This window comes from Tachypleus tridentatus, unplaced genomic scaffold, assembly GCF_004210375.1.
Source record: "Tachypleus tridentatus isolate NWPU-2018 unplaced genomic scaffold, ASM421037v1 Hic_cluster_2, whole genome shotgun sequence".
NCBI classification, from domain to species: Eukaryota; Metazoa; Arthropoda; class Merostomata; order Xiphosura; family Limulidae; genus Tachypleus; species Tachypleus tridentatus.
Genome location: NW_027467782.1, coordinates 13,609,289 through 13,624,588, shown reverse-complemented (window position 1 = coordinate 13,624,588; position 15,300 = coordinate 13,609,289). Strand labels below are relative to the sequence as shown.

Genomic DNA, 15,300 nt, shown 5'->3' with positions numbered 1-15,300 from the left:
CATTATGGTAGATGTTTCATTTGTCCGTCAAAAAAAAAAGTTACTCAAGCCGTCATCTCATCCAAATGTAAACGACGTCATAATTAATGGCGTCAATGATGATAACAGTAAGGTACTGCTGTAGAGTGAGATGTTAGTTCCTGTAGAAAGATATCTATAACTGTCTCAGTTTGTTATGTGATGATTGGTCTGTAGTACATGACGTCTAATGATGATGTGTAGCACATGATGTCAAATGTTTAGTGTTTAGTATGTAATGTCTAATGATGATGTGTAGTGCATAATGTCTGATGTTGATGATGTGTAGTGTCGTGATCTAATGATGATGTGTATTGTATGATGTCTCATGATGAATGATGTAATGACATGAAGACTTATGTCGGGTGTGTAGTGCATGATGTCTAATATTGGGTGGATAGTCTAAAACAAATCTTATTCACTGTAAAATGACGTAATAAATAAAACTTACCATAAGCACAACTCCCAATACTATTATATTTATTCAGTAACGTTCCACTTCTGATATATCTGTTTATTTCTGTGGCTTTACCATGGTGTTATCTTGTATCTAGAATATGGAAACTGTAACTTGTAATAAAATATATTTAATAAAACGAAACTGTTAATAAATAATTCTGATTGGATTTCTTTAAACTGATTGTATTATTCACTAAAATAATCATTTTACTTTTCAGGGGGCATGTACATATTTCAACTGATGGATTATTATTCTGCCAGTGGAATGACTCTACTGTTCATTGTTTTCTTTCAAACTATAGCTATTACATGGGTTTATGGTAAGTTTCAAATGCATGTCCTGCATTATTTCTTACGCCACTTCCCACTTCTTATATATCTGTTTATTTATATGTTGTTATTCTGTTCCGTAGAATGTGATGATGTATTTTACGTATGTTAATCCTAGGAGGAGCTGTTGTACAATAAACAAGTTAATCTTGAAGGGTGGTATCTTATTATATGCAGGTTAACCCTAGAACATGCTGTTGTACTATATGCAAGTTACCCTTAAAATATGTTGTTGTATTATTCTCAAGTTAACCCTAGAATGTGCTGATGTGCTATATTCAAGATGATGATATATTATTCTGAAATTAACTCTAGAATGTGCTGTTGTACTATGTGCAAGCTCTCCTAAAGATGATGATATATTATTCTCAAGTTAACCGTAGAAGATTGTGTCTTACTCAAGTTTCACTTTAGAGATGATAGTTAATTATTCATTACATTTAATCCTTGTATTATTGTACTCAAAAGTCAATAGTTTTTAACAACTTAATTTTTTCTTCGCTTCACTTTTCTAGTTTTTTTTAACTTTATCTCCACAAAGGATCAGATTCGCTATTCATCCTTTAAATTATCTTCTTACCTTTTGTTTTGTTTTTAAATTTGCGAAGGTTACATATGGACTGTCTGCGCTAGCATCACTAATATAGTAGTATAAGATTAGAGAGAAGGCAGCTAGGTGTCACCACTCGCCGTCAACTCTTGGGATACTCTTTTACCAACGAATGGTGGGATTAATCATCACTTTATAATGCCTTCATGGCTTAAAGGGCGAGCATGTTTCGTTTGACGGGGATTCGGATCCACGACCCTCAGTTTACGAGTCAAGCGCCCTAACCACCAGGGGCCTTTTTTGTTTTTTAATCTTTTGTGGGATTTTCAGTTGTTTTCATTATAAACTTTGAACTATTAATTAACAAATACACTTTTAATTTGTAGATTTGAGTTAATTCAAGTTTTATGTCAAGTGGTTTTTTTACGTGAAGGTAACAACCAGTAAAACAATAAATTTGTTAAAATATTAATAACAATAAATTATTTCAGGTGTAAAAAGGTTGTCTAGCAACATTGAAGAGATGACAGGATATCGGCCTAACTGGTACTTCCTCGCTACCTGGGTTTTTGTCTCTCCAGCCATTTGTTTGGTAAGTTTGATACCCCTATATTACCAATAACAGTATAACATTGGAATTAGTGGATTATATCAGCACGCGATTATTGCTATGTTAATGGTGAGTTCGGGTTTGGTCCCAGAAACGTCCTCACCTAAATGCCACAGACTCCTTTCCAAGAAGAAGAGGACGAAATTCGACTGAAAATCCAACTGGAATAATGAAAATTTAAGGATAGATTTCTATGATTGTTGAATTCAACTCTGATATCGGAGTTTGTTTGTGGCACCTTTCAGGGTTGAAAAGGCACAATTCTGATATAAACATTAATGTTTTATGTGTTAAAGATGGCACCGTTCATTGAAAATTAAATTTAGTTTTAACAACCGCAATTTTTGTATTACATTTAAAACATTTATCAATAAGTATTTAATCAGGATCTTGACATACTGAAAGTCCTGTTCATGTTGAGCACACAGTACTTTTATTTATAATTATGTGATAAAGAAATGATGGCTACACATACCACAATTATTTTTATAATTGTTTAAATCTTGAATACACAAAATGTAGGACCGATACGGTCAGGTGCTTAAGACAATCGACTCGTAATCTTAGGGTCGTGGGTTCGAATTCCCGTCACACCAAATATGTTCGTCCTTTCAGTCGTGGGGACGTAATAATGTAACGGTCAATTCCATTATTCGTTTGTAAAGAGAAGCTCACGAGTTGGAGGAGGGTGATGATGACTGGCTGCCTTCCCTGTAGTCTTACACCGCTAAATTATGGACGACTAGCGCATATACACCTCATGTAGCTTTGCACGAAACTCAAAACAAACCAAACCAGAAGTGTGAATTTTTATTGATTTTTGTTTGAGGTGTCATTCAATAGATGGCGATACATTTAATGAGCCTCAATCGCCACTTCTGATATTGAGAACTAGTTGTATTTCAGCACAACAGATTGCATAATAGTATTATTTATTTCGGCCACTGACATTGACATAAACAGCCACGCCATATCTCAGTTACGGTAAACTGTATTGACCCTCACCTATGGTGGAGTTATAAAAGTATTTAAGGATAATGGAGGACCTGGATTTGTACATTTGTTCACTGTAAGTAACGAAATGAACCTTGAACATTCAGCAAGTGAGAATACTATATGTTAATTGTGATAACAGATCATTTTTCTCACTTACTCGATAAAACTGGCATTATGTTAACTCAGTTACGTTTCTCACAGTATCAAAAAACATATAAATAAATACCTTATCTTTAGTAGCTAATATATATATATATATACACACAAATGATCAATTTTATTTCAGTTTCATTCAGAGAACCAGAGAATGTCTTTTTCCTAATTCTAAATACATATTTCCTTTAGGGAATATTCCTGTTTTCAGTTTTGAGATACAAGCCTTTGGTGTATGCAGAGACTTACGTTTATCCTTGGTGGGGAGAAGTCTTAGGCTGGGGGGATAGCCCTGGCTTCAATGTTATGGATTCCGTTATATGCTTTTCATTTTATGCTGGTAACACCAGGTTCTCTTAAGGACGTGAGTTGCTTTTCGTCTTTATCAAAAGTAAAATTTTAAATATTATTGATAAATTATTTATACTGAAACTTATTATCATGTTTTCCTTCAGTACATAATCATATTACTAACACTAGATCCTCCTTTAGTATATGATCATATTGTAGTAGATTTTCAACACTTATATTGACTATAGAGACAGTCTCAAAGTTGGCAAATAAAATATTACTGAAATACACCAGTTTCTTTACGTATAAATATCATTTATGTTAATATTTCCAGATATAATATTTATGATGATAAATGAGGTTAATATTCAGATTAGGAAGTTATACCTCAACTATTGAATTCGTTTTTTTTTTTTCATTTCAGCGGCTGATTGCTGGCATAACTCCTACACTTCGACCTTCCAAGAAATAAACAAAGGCACTTGGTGAAGATTTCGAGCTTCCCAAAACTCAAACGAATCAACTGTCAAACATTGGAAATTATACGTTGGCAATCCAAGAAATACTTCACATTTAAATGTTAAAAAGTCTATGTGATCATATTACTAACACTAGATTCATAGACTTTTTAACATTTAAATGTGAAGTATTTCTTGATTGTCAACGTATAATTGATCTAGTGACTAGATCCTTCTTTAGTACGTGATCTTATTACTAACACTTGATCTTTGTTTGGTATATGATAATATTTTTAACACTAGGTCTTCCGTTAATTCATGATTATATTACTAACACCAGATCTTCCTTTAGAAAATGACAATATTACTAACACCAGGTCTTCTTTCAGTACATGATTATATTACTAAATCTAGATCTTGTTTTAGTACATAATCGTATTTTAACACTTGGCTTCCTTTAGTACACCATCGTATTACTACACTCGTTCTTACATTAGTGCATCATCATATTACTAACACTAGAGAATCCTTCAATACATGATCATATTACTCACACCTGGTCTTTCTTTAGTACATCATCACATTACTAATACCAGATCTTCCTTTAGTACTTGATTATATTACTAACACCACATCTACCTTTACTACATGATCGTATCACTAACACAAGGTATTCCTTTAGTGCGTGGTCATATTTCCAACGCTAAATCTTCCTTTAGTACGTGACCATATTATTAACAATAGATCTTTAGTACCTGACTATATTGCGAACACTAGATCTTCCTTTAGTGCATTATCATATTACAAACACTCGGTCTTAATTTCCCACATGATCATTTTACTAACTCTAGATCTTCCTCTAGTACATGATCACATTCATAATATTTAATATTCTTTGAGAACATGATCATATTTTTAACCTTAGGTCTTCCTTTAGTACATTATCATTTTACTAACACCAGATCTTACCTTAGTTCATGATCATATAACTGAAACAAGATTTTTTTTTAGTACAGGATCATATTACTACATCAGGACTTCTTTAGTTAATGATCATATTACTACATCAGGACTTTTTTAGTTAATGATCATATTACTACCACCATATCTTCCTTTATTTGATGGTCATATTACTTACAGAAGGTTTCTTTGAGTACGTGATCATATTACTAACAGAAGGTCTCCTTTGGTACGTGATCGTATTACTAACACGTTTTTTCATTAGTACATGATCATGTTACGATCGCTAGATCTTCCTTTAGTACGTGATTATATTAGTAAGACTAGATCTATAGAACTTGATCATATTTTAACACAAGATATTTCTTTAGTACATGATCATTTTAGTAACACTAGTTCTTTCTTTAGAACATGATCATATTTCTAACTATATATCTTCAATACGTGATCACACTACTAACACTAGTTCTTTCTTTAGAACATGATCATATTTCTAACTATATATCTTCAATACGTGATCACACTACTAACACTAGATCTTACTTTAGTTCATGATCATATTACTCACACTATATCTGTATCTTAATATAGGTCATGATCATATTACTAACAATGTATCTCACTTTAGTGCATGATCACCTAATTAACCCTAGGTCTTCCTTTAGTACATGATCAAATTAGTAACACTAGATTTTATTCTAGTACATTATCATATTACTCAAACCTGGTCTTCCTTTAGTACTTGATGATATTACTAACTCTAGTTCTTCCTTTAATACATGACCGTATTACGTCTTCCTTTATTACATGATGATATTACTAACACAAGGTCTTTCTTTAGTTCATGATGATATTACCAATACTAGATCTTACTTTACTTCATGATCATTTTACTAATACTTGATCTTTCTTTTGTACATGATCATATTACTAACACCAGATGTTCCTTTTGTACGTTATGATGTTGCTAGCACTAGATCTTTAGTACAAGATTTTATTATTAACATTGGATATTCCTTTAGTACATTATCATATTTTAACTCTAGGTCTTCCTATACTACATGATCATATCACTAACACTAGATCATCCTTTAACACATGATCATATCACTAATACTAGGTCTTCCTTTGGTACGTGACTTATCACAATAAATCATACTCTAGTACGTGATCATATTACTAACACTAGGTCGTCCTCACTAAATGGTCATATTATTAACCCTAGATCTTACGTTAGTTCATGATCATATTACTAACAATACATCTTCATTTAGTAAATGATCGTGTTATTAACATTAGAACTTCCTTTAGTACGTGATCATCTTGGTAACAGTAGGCCTTTCATTAGTACGTGATCTTATTAATAACACTGCATCTTATATTAATTCATGATCATATCACAAACATTAGATCTTCCTTTAGTATATGATCATATTACTAACACTAGGTTTTACTTTTCTAAATAATCATTTGAATAACACTAGATCTTACTTTAGTACATGATCATAAAACTAACACAAGAACACTCTTTACTAGATGATCATATTACTGACAAAAAATCTCGCGTTGGTAGATGATCTTATTACTAATACTAGGTCTTAGTTTTGTACATCATCATATGAATAACACTAGGTGTTCCTTTATTACATGATCATAATTGATCAATGTAATCACAATGATCACATTGGTTTCTCTTTAGTACATTATTATATTACTAAGACTAGATCTTTAGTTCATGATGATATTACTAACTTTGATACATGGTAATATAACTAACACTAGTTCTTTGTTTAGTACATGATTATATTACTAACACAAGGTCTTCCTTTACTACATCATTATATTACTAACCCCAGGTCTTCATTTACTACATGATCATATTACCAACACGAGATCATCCTTTAGTACATTTTGATATTACTAACACTAGATCTTCCTTTAGTACATGATCACAAAACTAACACAAGAACACTTTTTACTAGATGATCATATTACTGACAAAAATCTCGCATTACTAGTACTAGGTCTTAGTTTAGTACATGATTATATGAATAACACTAGGCGTTCCTTTATTACATGATCATATTACTATCACTAGATCTATCCTTAGTTAATGATCATATTACTAAAACTAGATCTTCAGTACATGATCGTATTTTTACTAAAACTAGATCACTAGATCTTACTTTGTTAAATGATCATATTACTTAGATTAGGTTACTTAGATTAGGTATAGTGCTAGGAATATTACTTAGATTAGGTTTCCTTTAATACATCATAATATTCCTAGCACTATATCTTCGATTAGTACAGATCATATTACTAACATAAATCTTCCTTTAGTACATGATCACGGTACTAACATTAGGTCTTCCTTTAGTTCAGGATCACATTTCTAACACTTGATCTTACCTTAGTACGTAATCGTGTTACTATCACTAGATCTTACTTTAGTATGTGATCATATTACTGACACAAGATCTTACTTTACTGCATAATCATTTTTCGAACTCTAGATTTTACTTTAGTACATAATCGTTTTACTAACACATGGTCTTCCTTTATAACATGAACATATTACTAATACTAGATCTTCCTGTGGTACATGATCATATTACTAACACCAGGTCTTACTTTAGTGCGTGATCATATTATTAACTCTAGATGTTCAGTACGTGATAATATTACTAACCCTAGGTTCTTTCAGTAGATGATGATATTACTAACACTATATTCTCCTTTAGTACATAATAATGTTACTAATGTTAAAAATATGATCATATACGAAAGAAACACATGGTGTTAGTCATATGATCATGTACTAAAGTAAGAACTAGTGTTAGTGATATGAACCTTGACTAGTTCTTACTCTAGTGTTAGTGATATGAACCTTGACTAGTTCTTACTCTAGTGTTAGTAATATGATAATTGAGTAGATCTATCCATAGTTCATGATCATATTACTAACACTAGATCTTACTTTAGTACATGATCATATTTATTAGCACTAGGTCTTCCTGTAGTACATGATCGTATTGCTAACACTGGATTTTCCTTTAGCTCATGATCATATTCCTAAAACTAGATCTACCTTTATTATATGATCATATTTGTAACAGTAGGTCTTTTTTTTAGTACATAATCATATTACTGACCCTAAACGTCTTACTCTCTGATAGAGCAAGTAACTTCAATTTGAGATCGATTTCTGAAGTTCCTTTCTCGAAAATGAAAGGCCTGGCATGGCCGAGCGCGATAAGGCTTGCGCTCGGAATCTGAGGGTCGCGGGTTCGCATCCGAGTCGCGCTAAACATGCTCGCCCTCCCAGCCGTGGGGGCGTTATAATGTGACGGTCAATCCCACTATTCGTCGGTAAAAGAGTAGCCCAAGAGTTGGCGGTGGGTGGTGATGACTAGCTGCCTTCCCTCTAGTCTTACACTACTAAATTAGGGACGGCTAGCACAGATAGCTCTCGAGTAGCTTTGTGCGAATTTCAAAACAAACGAAAATTAAAAATATTTTGATTCTAAGCTCACAATATATTTATTTATTATATACGTCTAACTTCTAGATATAAATCTCAAATTTCAATTGGAAAATAAAGTAGAATTATCTTATTTTCTTCAAGCCTAATTAATCATGTTAAATAATGTTATTTTGAAAGACTGCATGAAAAAATTCCAAGGGTAACTCTATCCTTCAAAATTTTATTCTGTGTATACTTGAATAGATTGAGAAAGTCGTAATAAATCACTTGATGTATTAAGAGTATAAAATTTTGTTATGACTTGAGGTCAATTTTTGTAATATCTATTTGTAATTCTCCTGATTAAATTATCAAATTGGTACCTTTTAGGTGGTTTGCTTGTTTTGTTTTTATTTGAAGTGAAACTATTAAGCCAGACAACAAAACCTGCTAAATCGATGTCATTTGAAGAACGGTTCCTTAAAAAAAAAAGATAAAATATGGTTGTCACATGGAGTTCACATATCAGCCCATACTGCCATTTAGGGAAGAGAGGGGTGACAGTGCGCTGGTAAAAAGTGGAAAACAAAGGAACCTCCAATAACTCATTAACGTCAAAACTCAATGTGATATGTTGTTCGATAACTGTACACAACTCCTAAATACAAAAAAAGAAGAACCAGTTAACACATTGCTAGACATAACTTACCTACTGTAAGAGAAAACATAAATAACAACCGAAACAGTAAAGCACATTTAAATCAGTGTAGTCTGTTTTATCGTGACAATAAACGTTATCATATTCAAGACAAGATCAAAGGTCATAGAGGGATGAGATCACATAATACTCGTATGTTGGTACTGTGGATGTCAAAGAAATGAAAGTAAATCATAACACACTGCTTTTGGTTTCAAACACCAACCTCACTAGTTTTACTCCATCTGTCATGCAATTTATTGTGTTGAACGTTGAACTTTAACAATTCATAATCTATTATAGAAAAACCACCTACAAATATCATATTAACTTACAATTTGGTTTGAAAAATGTACACTTGGTTAGAATCTTGTTGAGGTTGATACAAACATGTACACACTAGGATAAGGCTGTCAGAAAAAACAACAAAATAGAATGTAACTGACAGAAATAGTTACAAACTAGGATGTATCTAACAGAAATAGTTACAAATTAGGATGCAACTAGAAAAAAGAGGTACAAGCTAAGATGTAACTAGCAGAAAAAGATAAAAGTTGGATGCAACTAACAGAAGTAATTACAAAATAGGATGTAACTAGTTAAAACTGGTACAAACTAAGATGTAACTAGTTGAAACTGGTACAAACTAAGATGTGACTAACAGAAACTGGTACATACAGGGATGTAAGATTTATATATAAGAATCATATTTTTTGTTTTGACGATATTCTTAAAGCAATTTCTAATCCCAAACGATTTTCTAACTGTCGTTTTAATTTTCCATTAAGAAATCCAGTCTGAAGAACAAACGTGAGAAAGGTAAAACGTATTTTGGTTTTAAAGTTTTTAATTAAAAGGATGTTTTTTAAACTCTATGAAAGTATACATATCACACAGTAATAAAAATACAGACCTAAAGAATAGATATTTTATACCGTTTGACCCTCTGCTTTCAGCTGTGGCGACTCCAAACTGAAATACAGATATTATTATTAAGAACATGATTTATAGAGGGCAGTAGTATCAACTTACTACGTGCAGTATATTTTCAGCCATTGTTATGGTTTTTTGATAATCATGAGATATTGCATGGAAAACAAGTAATTATTGATAGAAGGTTTATAGAGTTAATACGACGTAACGACGACCCTGAGAAATAAAGAGTTTGTATTAAACTGTCGTCTTTACGAGGAATTTGTAAATTTGGAAAACATCTGACTCGAGTCTTAAAACTTTGGATCTGAAGATGTCCATTGCCATTTACTTGAAATTTGTAATTTTTGAAAGAACTGGGACTTGAGCCTTTAAAGTTAGGATCTGAATACTCCATTTTGCTTCTATGTTATGTTTATCTGTTTTGAGCCTACAGTTATACTGTGAGCTGTCTGCGCTCTATTACTAGAGGGTAAACTGTTGCGTTATAAATCCTGAATTTACCTATGTATTTTACTTATGCGTATCATATTTATCGTGTTAAAAGTGAAAAAGTAGTGACGTAAGTTATGTAAATTCATGGTTATTCAAGGACATGAAAAGTTGCTTCCCTTATATGTAATTGTATAAAACGCCCATAAAAACTGCCAAAGACAAAATGTAAAACCGAAAATTTGAACGTATCCTCACATCGACTCAACAAACCTTCGTAGACAAATTCAGTGTTGATCGGTCAATAAGGGGCGAAGTAGTTGTAAAAGAAACGCTCATAAAGACCGTAAGCCTCAAAAGATCTATGTGTTTCCCCCCATGGACCCAATGAACCACCATACCGAGTTTGGTGAAGATCCATCTACCACCGGTTAATGGTAAAAAAACGCTCATAAAACTGCAAAATACAGAAGTGAAATATTCTAAGTATATCTTCATTGACCAGATGGAACCTCTGTATTGCTGTTTAAGCTGAAATTCCTTACGGCTATAAAAAAAACTGCTAAAAATTAAAAGAACAAGTACGTTTTCTTATATAATTTATCTCAGTGTTCCAAATGTGAGAATACTTTTATTTTTTAGATATTTTGTCTTATTTCAGTTCCATCTATATCCATTTTTAATGTGTGATGAAGTGTAAAACATGGAGAAATAAAATTTTAAAAAAATGACTAGTATCACAAAAACTGATATCCCATACGATACAATACTTTAAACAGTTTACATGCGTTTATTCAAGAAATGTTTGAAACATTCAATATCTAATGTGACTTCCACGGGCTGTGATACACTTTTGACACCGATTTGGCACACTTCGAATCAGTCTATCAATGTTATCTTGGGGTATGGGAGCCCACTTGTCTAGCAGGGCTTGTCGGGGTTCCTGTACATTCTGAGTGGTGCCGTTCAATAACACACCTCGACAACATGTCCCAACAATGTTCAATCGGATTTAACTCTGGAGATCTGGCGAACCACTCAAAAGTCTATATGTCTTCCTCATCAAGGAAGTCCATACGCGTGCACAGTTAGGCGACGGGGGCTCGCGCGTTAACCTGCATGAAAATGAACCCATCGCCGACAGCACCGGCAAAAGGCCTCACAATGGGTTCCAGAATTTCGTCTCTATATTGTCGTGCATTCAGAGCACCCTGTTGAGTATGAGTAAGTCGGAGCGGCCACCCAAGCATATGCCTGCTTAGACCATTACAGAACCATTACGGAAAATCGCTCTCCTCGACGTCGCCACACTCTCGCACGTCCATCATTATGAGACGCAGTGAACCCTTTTCCGAGTGACGTAAATAGACACTAATCCTAACGTTTCACAAAACTGTTCGATTACGTGTTGGATAAGTTTTCAAGACAAACATTTAATTCGATTTGAATCTTAATTATTTTATATGACGTTCAAGTATGCTAACTAAAGATGTTTTGTATAATTATTTAATTAAAATGTTAAATTAAGACAAATTAGATCATAGTCTATAGATATATGTTGCTGCTATGCTTAAAACCCTCATAAAAGGCCAATATTTGATTTTGTAAGATATACGTTAGAGTTAACACTAAACTAGTTGTTGTTTAAAAACGTAGAAATGTAAACCCTCATTTTACTAAATGTTTTCATAGCGTGGCAAATTGATATAAACTGGGGTATGGTAAAAAACATTTATAAACAACAATCCTTTAAGTATTATATTTCATGTTCTATAAACTAGGTTTTCAGTAACACGTGTCTTGAAGGTCAGAATAGGTTTTCACAAAATTCTTTAACTTGCGCATGTTCACTGAGTGTGAGTTTATAAACGATTGTTTGAAATCGTAAATGTAGCAGAAACTTTAGTGAAAAGGGCTATATGGGTTATGTTTATAGTTTTATAAATTTAAATACTGAGACAATCGGGGTCAAAACGAAATTAAATGTTATTTCATCAATTTCTACCAGGCGTCACTTTGACTAAGATTTGTTTTTAAAAGAATCTGAATTTCTCTCCAACTTTGCGAGTTCAAGATAACAGGTTACAACTAATATCGAAATCACTAAATCACTCAGCGTGAACTTGCAGTGCCGACTGGAGGCAGTAATTACTCAAGCTTACTACTCTCCCCTCGCATAAAAACACAAAAAATTATTCATTTGGCAGAAGGCCAAAAGTAACGTGTTTAAATTGGGTCACATGCTATCGGAATCATGGATAGAATAGCATGTAAACTGATAGAAACAATAAATAATTATATACTGAAGGAAAAAGTGAAGGCAAACGACCAGTTGGTTTTAATTTGGTTTGCTTTGAATTTCGTGCAAAGCTACATGAGGGCTATCTGCGCTAGTCGTCCCTGATTAAGTACTGTAGGAAAGCAACTAGTCATCACTACCCACCCCAACACTTTGTCTACTCTCGTATAATTATACAAGATAACGTGTACACTCTTGTATAATTTTGAAAGGTAATTTTTTTAAACATTTAATTATTTTCCTATTGTAAATAATATGATATGATGATTAATTTTTAATGAATCTTTGTATGCATTGGAGCCTTTTTAACAATAAAATATTGTTTTCACTGCAAAATACTCCTGTCTTACAGGTAAATATCAGTTATTCTCTTTGAAATGAAACATCTGTTTTCAATTGCCTAACTTTAAACTTCATACAACTTTTGAACCACTTACTTAATCAAATGAGATTCTGGTTCTTATTCCATAGTATCAACTATTATTTGTATCTTGATAAAATTATTGCAAATATTAACAACAAAGACACCATGTATAAATATGTTTGGAATCCCATCAGAAAATAATGGTGGTGTAAAGGTTTAAAATTATTTAAGTATGATTATTTACACACATTGAAAAACCTTCAGTATTCTAATGTATTTGACTGTGGTGAAACAAGCTAAAAGAATTAGGAATCTTTTTTTTAGAGAATTTATAATTTGAAAACAAGAAGGCTATTTTAACCTTGATATAAGATCTTGATGTGGGCTACCATTGCATTTAATAGCTTATAAGGCTCACTGGCATACAACAACTACAGTAGTGGTTGGAATACAATTGATGTCAAGTAGTTTGTTATAACAACAGTTTTATAATATGAAGTTTGTGAATGCTAACTTAGAAAAGGTATTCACTCCATAACAACTGTTATACAAGTGTTCATTGTCTGTTCCCTAGTAGGACAGAGGTAAGTGTTTGAATTTATAATGCTAAAATCAGGGTTTTGGTTCCCCTTGGTGGACACAGCAGATAGCCCATTGTTGCTTTGCTATAACAAAACAAAACACATTCTGTCTGATATGTTTAGAATATTATCCACCATCCACTCACCATATTGTCTGACTGAAATTATATATGAATGAAATCATTAGATCATTAATGCATGTAATAAAACCTTTGAAGTCTAAAGTACATGTAGTTTTTATTTTAATTAATGCATTCAGAGGGAGATGTTAAGTTTCTAGCTTGTTATATTATATTCTTAAAGTTTATTTGCAATTTTGAAAAAATTCAAATCTAAACCAAATCGTTTAGAAATAGTAGATATTATATTTTTGCCTAAAAACATTGGATGAATTTTTATTTCTTTAAAAGTTATAGAAGTTGCTGTTTAAGAGATGTTTTCTTGTAGGAAAGACAAATAGAAAGTTCACTAACATAAGTTTCAGTATTAAATGATAAAGATAAAAAAGAAAACAAACAAACATGCAAATCAGTAACATATTGCAATGATGTAAGGAAAACACTGGGTAAAAAAAAATTAGTTAAAGAAAAAACAAAATATAGGAGTTTGAGAGTGTTTATAAGAGGATAACTTATTGTTTAATTTTAAAAGTATAATAAAGAGAACAGACAACTAATATTCATCACTGGTACAACTCACCATTTCAAACAATATAATATTCCTCTTCCACTAATGGTTAGTGTTTAACCTTCCAGTCCTTTTTACCTCAAGATTGATATCTGTAATGTTAAACATCTTTTTTCTTGATCATTTAGTGGGGGTGTGTACAAAGAAAGCATACTCATATCAAGAATTTCAACTTACATTTTTTGTCCAGTGAATAATGTCACTCCATGACCTTTGTTCACTGACAGCATTGGTCATCAAACATTTACAATCATTATCATACTTGGTCAACCAGGAATATTTTAGTTATAACCCATTTAACCTGGACACTATATACAGTACTAAAACTTAGTAAGGAGTGGATCCACTAAGATCTTACTATACCAGTTAAGTGTCTCCTTTATTTTAATTAATTCTATCGCTACCCAATGCACCAATTCTTTAATGATTTTTATTTTACGATTTTCCAATCTTATTTCAGTCCAACCCTTTTTAAAAACAAATAGATTTACTTTAGTTTCTCAGATTCGATTATTTTATCACTGTGATTTTATCTGAATCTTTTCAGTCTTCAAATTCTGCAGTATTCTCTGTTTCTGTTTCCAAAACTTAGTTTACTTCAAATGTTTAGAGTTCCCAAGTTTATGTTGAAAATAGTGTACTGAGTAAGAGAGAGAAAATGATACTTTCCTATAGACCTTTACAAAGCAGAATAATTAGGATAAAGAACATTTTTGAGTCAAATCTGACACATAGTACCTCAGTGCACACCCACACTATCCCCTTACTATGTGTGCAAAGTTTTAGGTTCTCTTCTCTTGGATGCATTGCAGTCACACATACAACTCGTCATAATGTTTATGGCTAACTCTATGTAACCAAGGTATCCAGCTCAGACAGTTCTTATTTTAGTTTGGCTCTTAAAACGTGTAAGAGATAAACCGTTGTTTCATAAACCGAAACCAGAAGTGTGTTAGTTTGGTGCCAAATCTTCTCACTACCTCCATATGATCATTCCAACGTACTGGTCATTCTGA

The 15,300-nt window shown here is 32.4% G+C and overlaps 1 protein-coding gene and 2 long non-coding RNA genes across 6 annotated transcripts in view; 2 read left to right on the top strand and 1 right to left on the bottom strand.

Annotated features, from left to right (window-relative positions):
* Positions 1–15,300, bottom strand: part of LOC143242162 (sodium- and chloride-dependent GABA transporter 1-like) — a 532,318-nt gene that overhangs the window by 411,286 nt on the left and 105,732 nt on the right. The window lies entirely within an intron of this gene.
* LOC143242165 (uncharacterized) lies at positions 747–3,401 on the top strand. Its single transcript, XR_013022498.1, has 3 exons — positions 747–797; positions 1,849–1,949; positions 3,309–3,401. It is a non-coding gene; the product is annotated as an uncharacterized LOC143242165 (long non-coding RNA).
* LOC143242164 (uncharacterized) lies at positions 3,395–6,972 on the top strand. Its single transcript, XR_013022497.1, has 3 exons — positions 3,395–3,480; positions 3,832–5,008; positions 5,045–6,972. It is a non-coding gene; the product is annotated as an uncharacterized LOC143242164 (long non-coding RNA).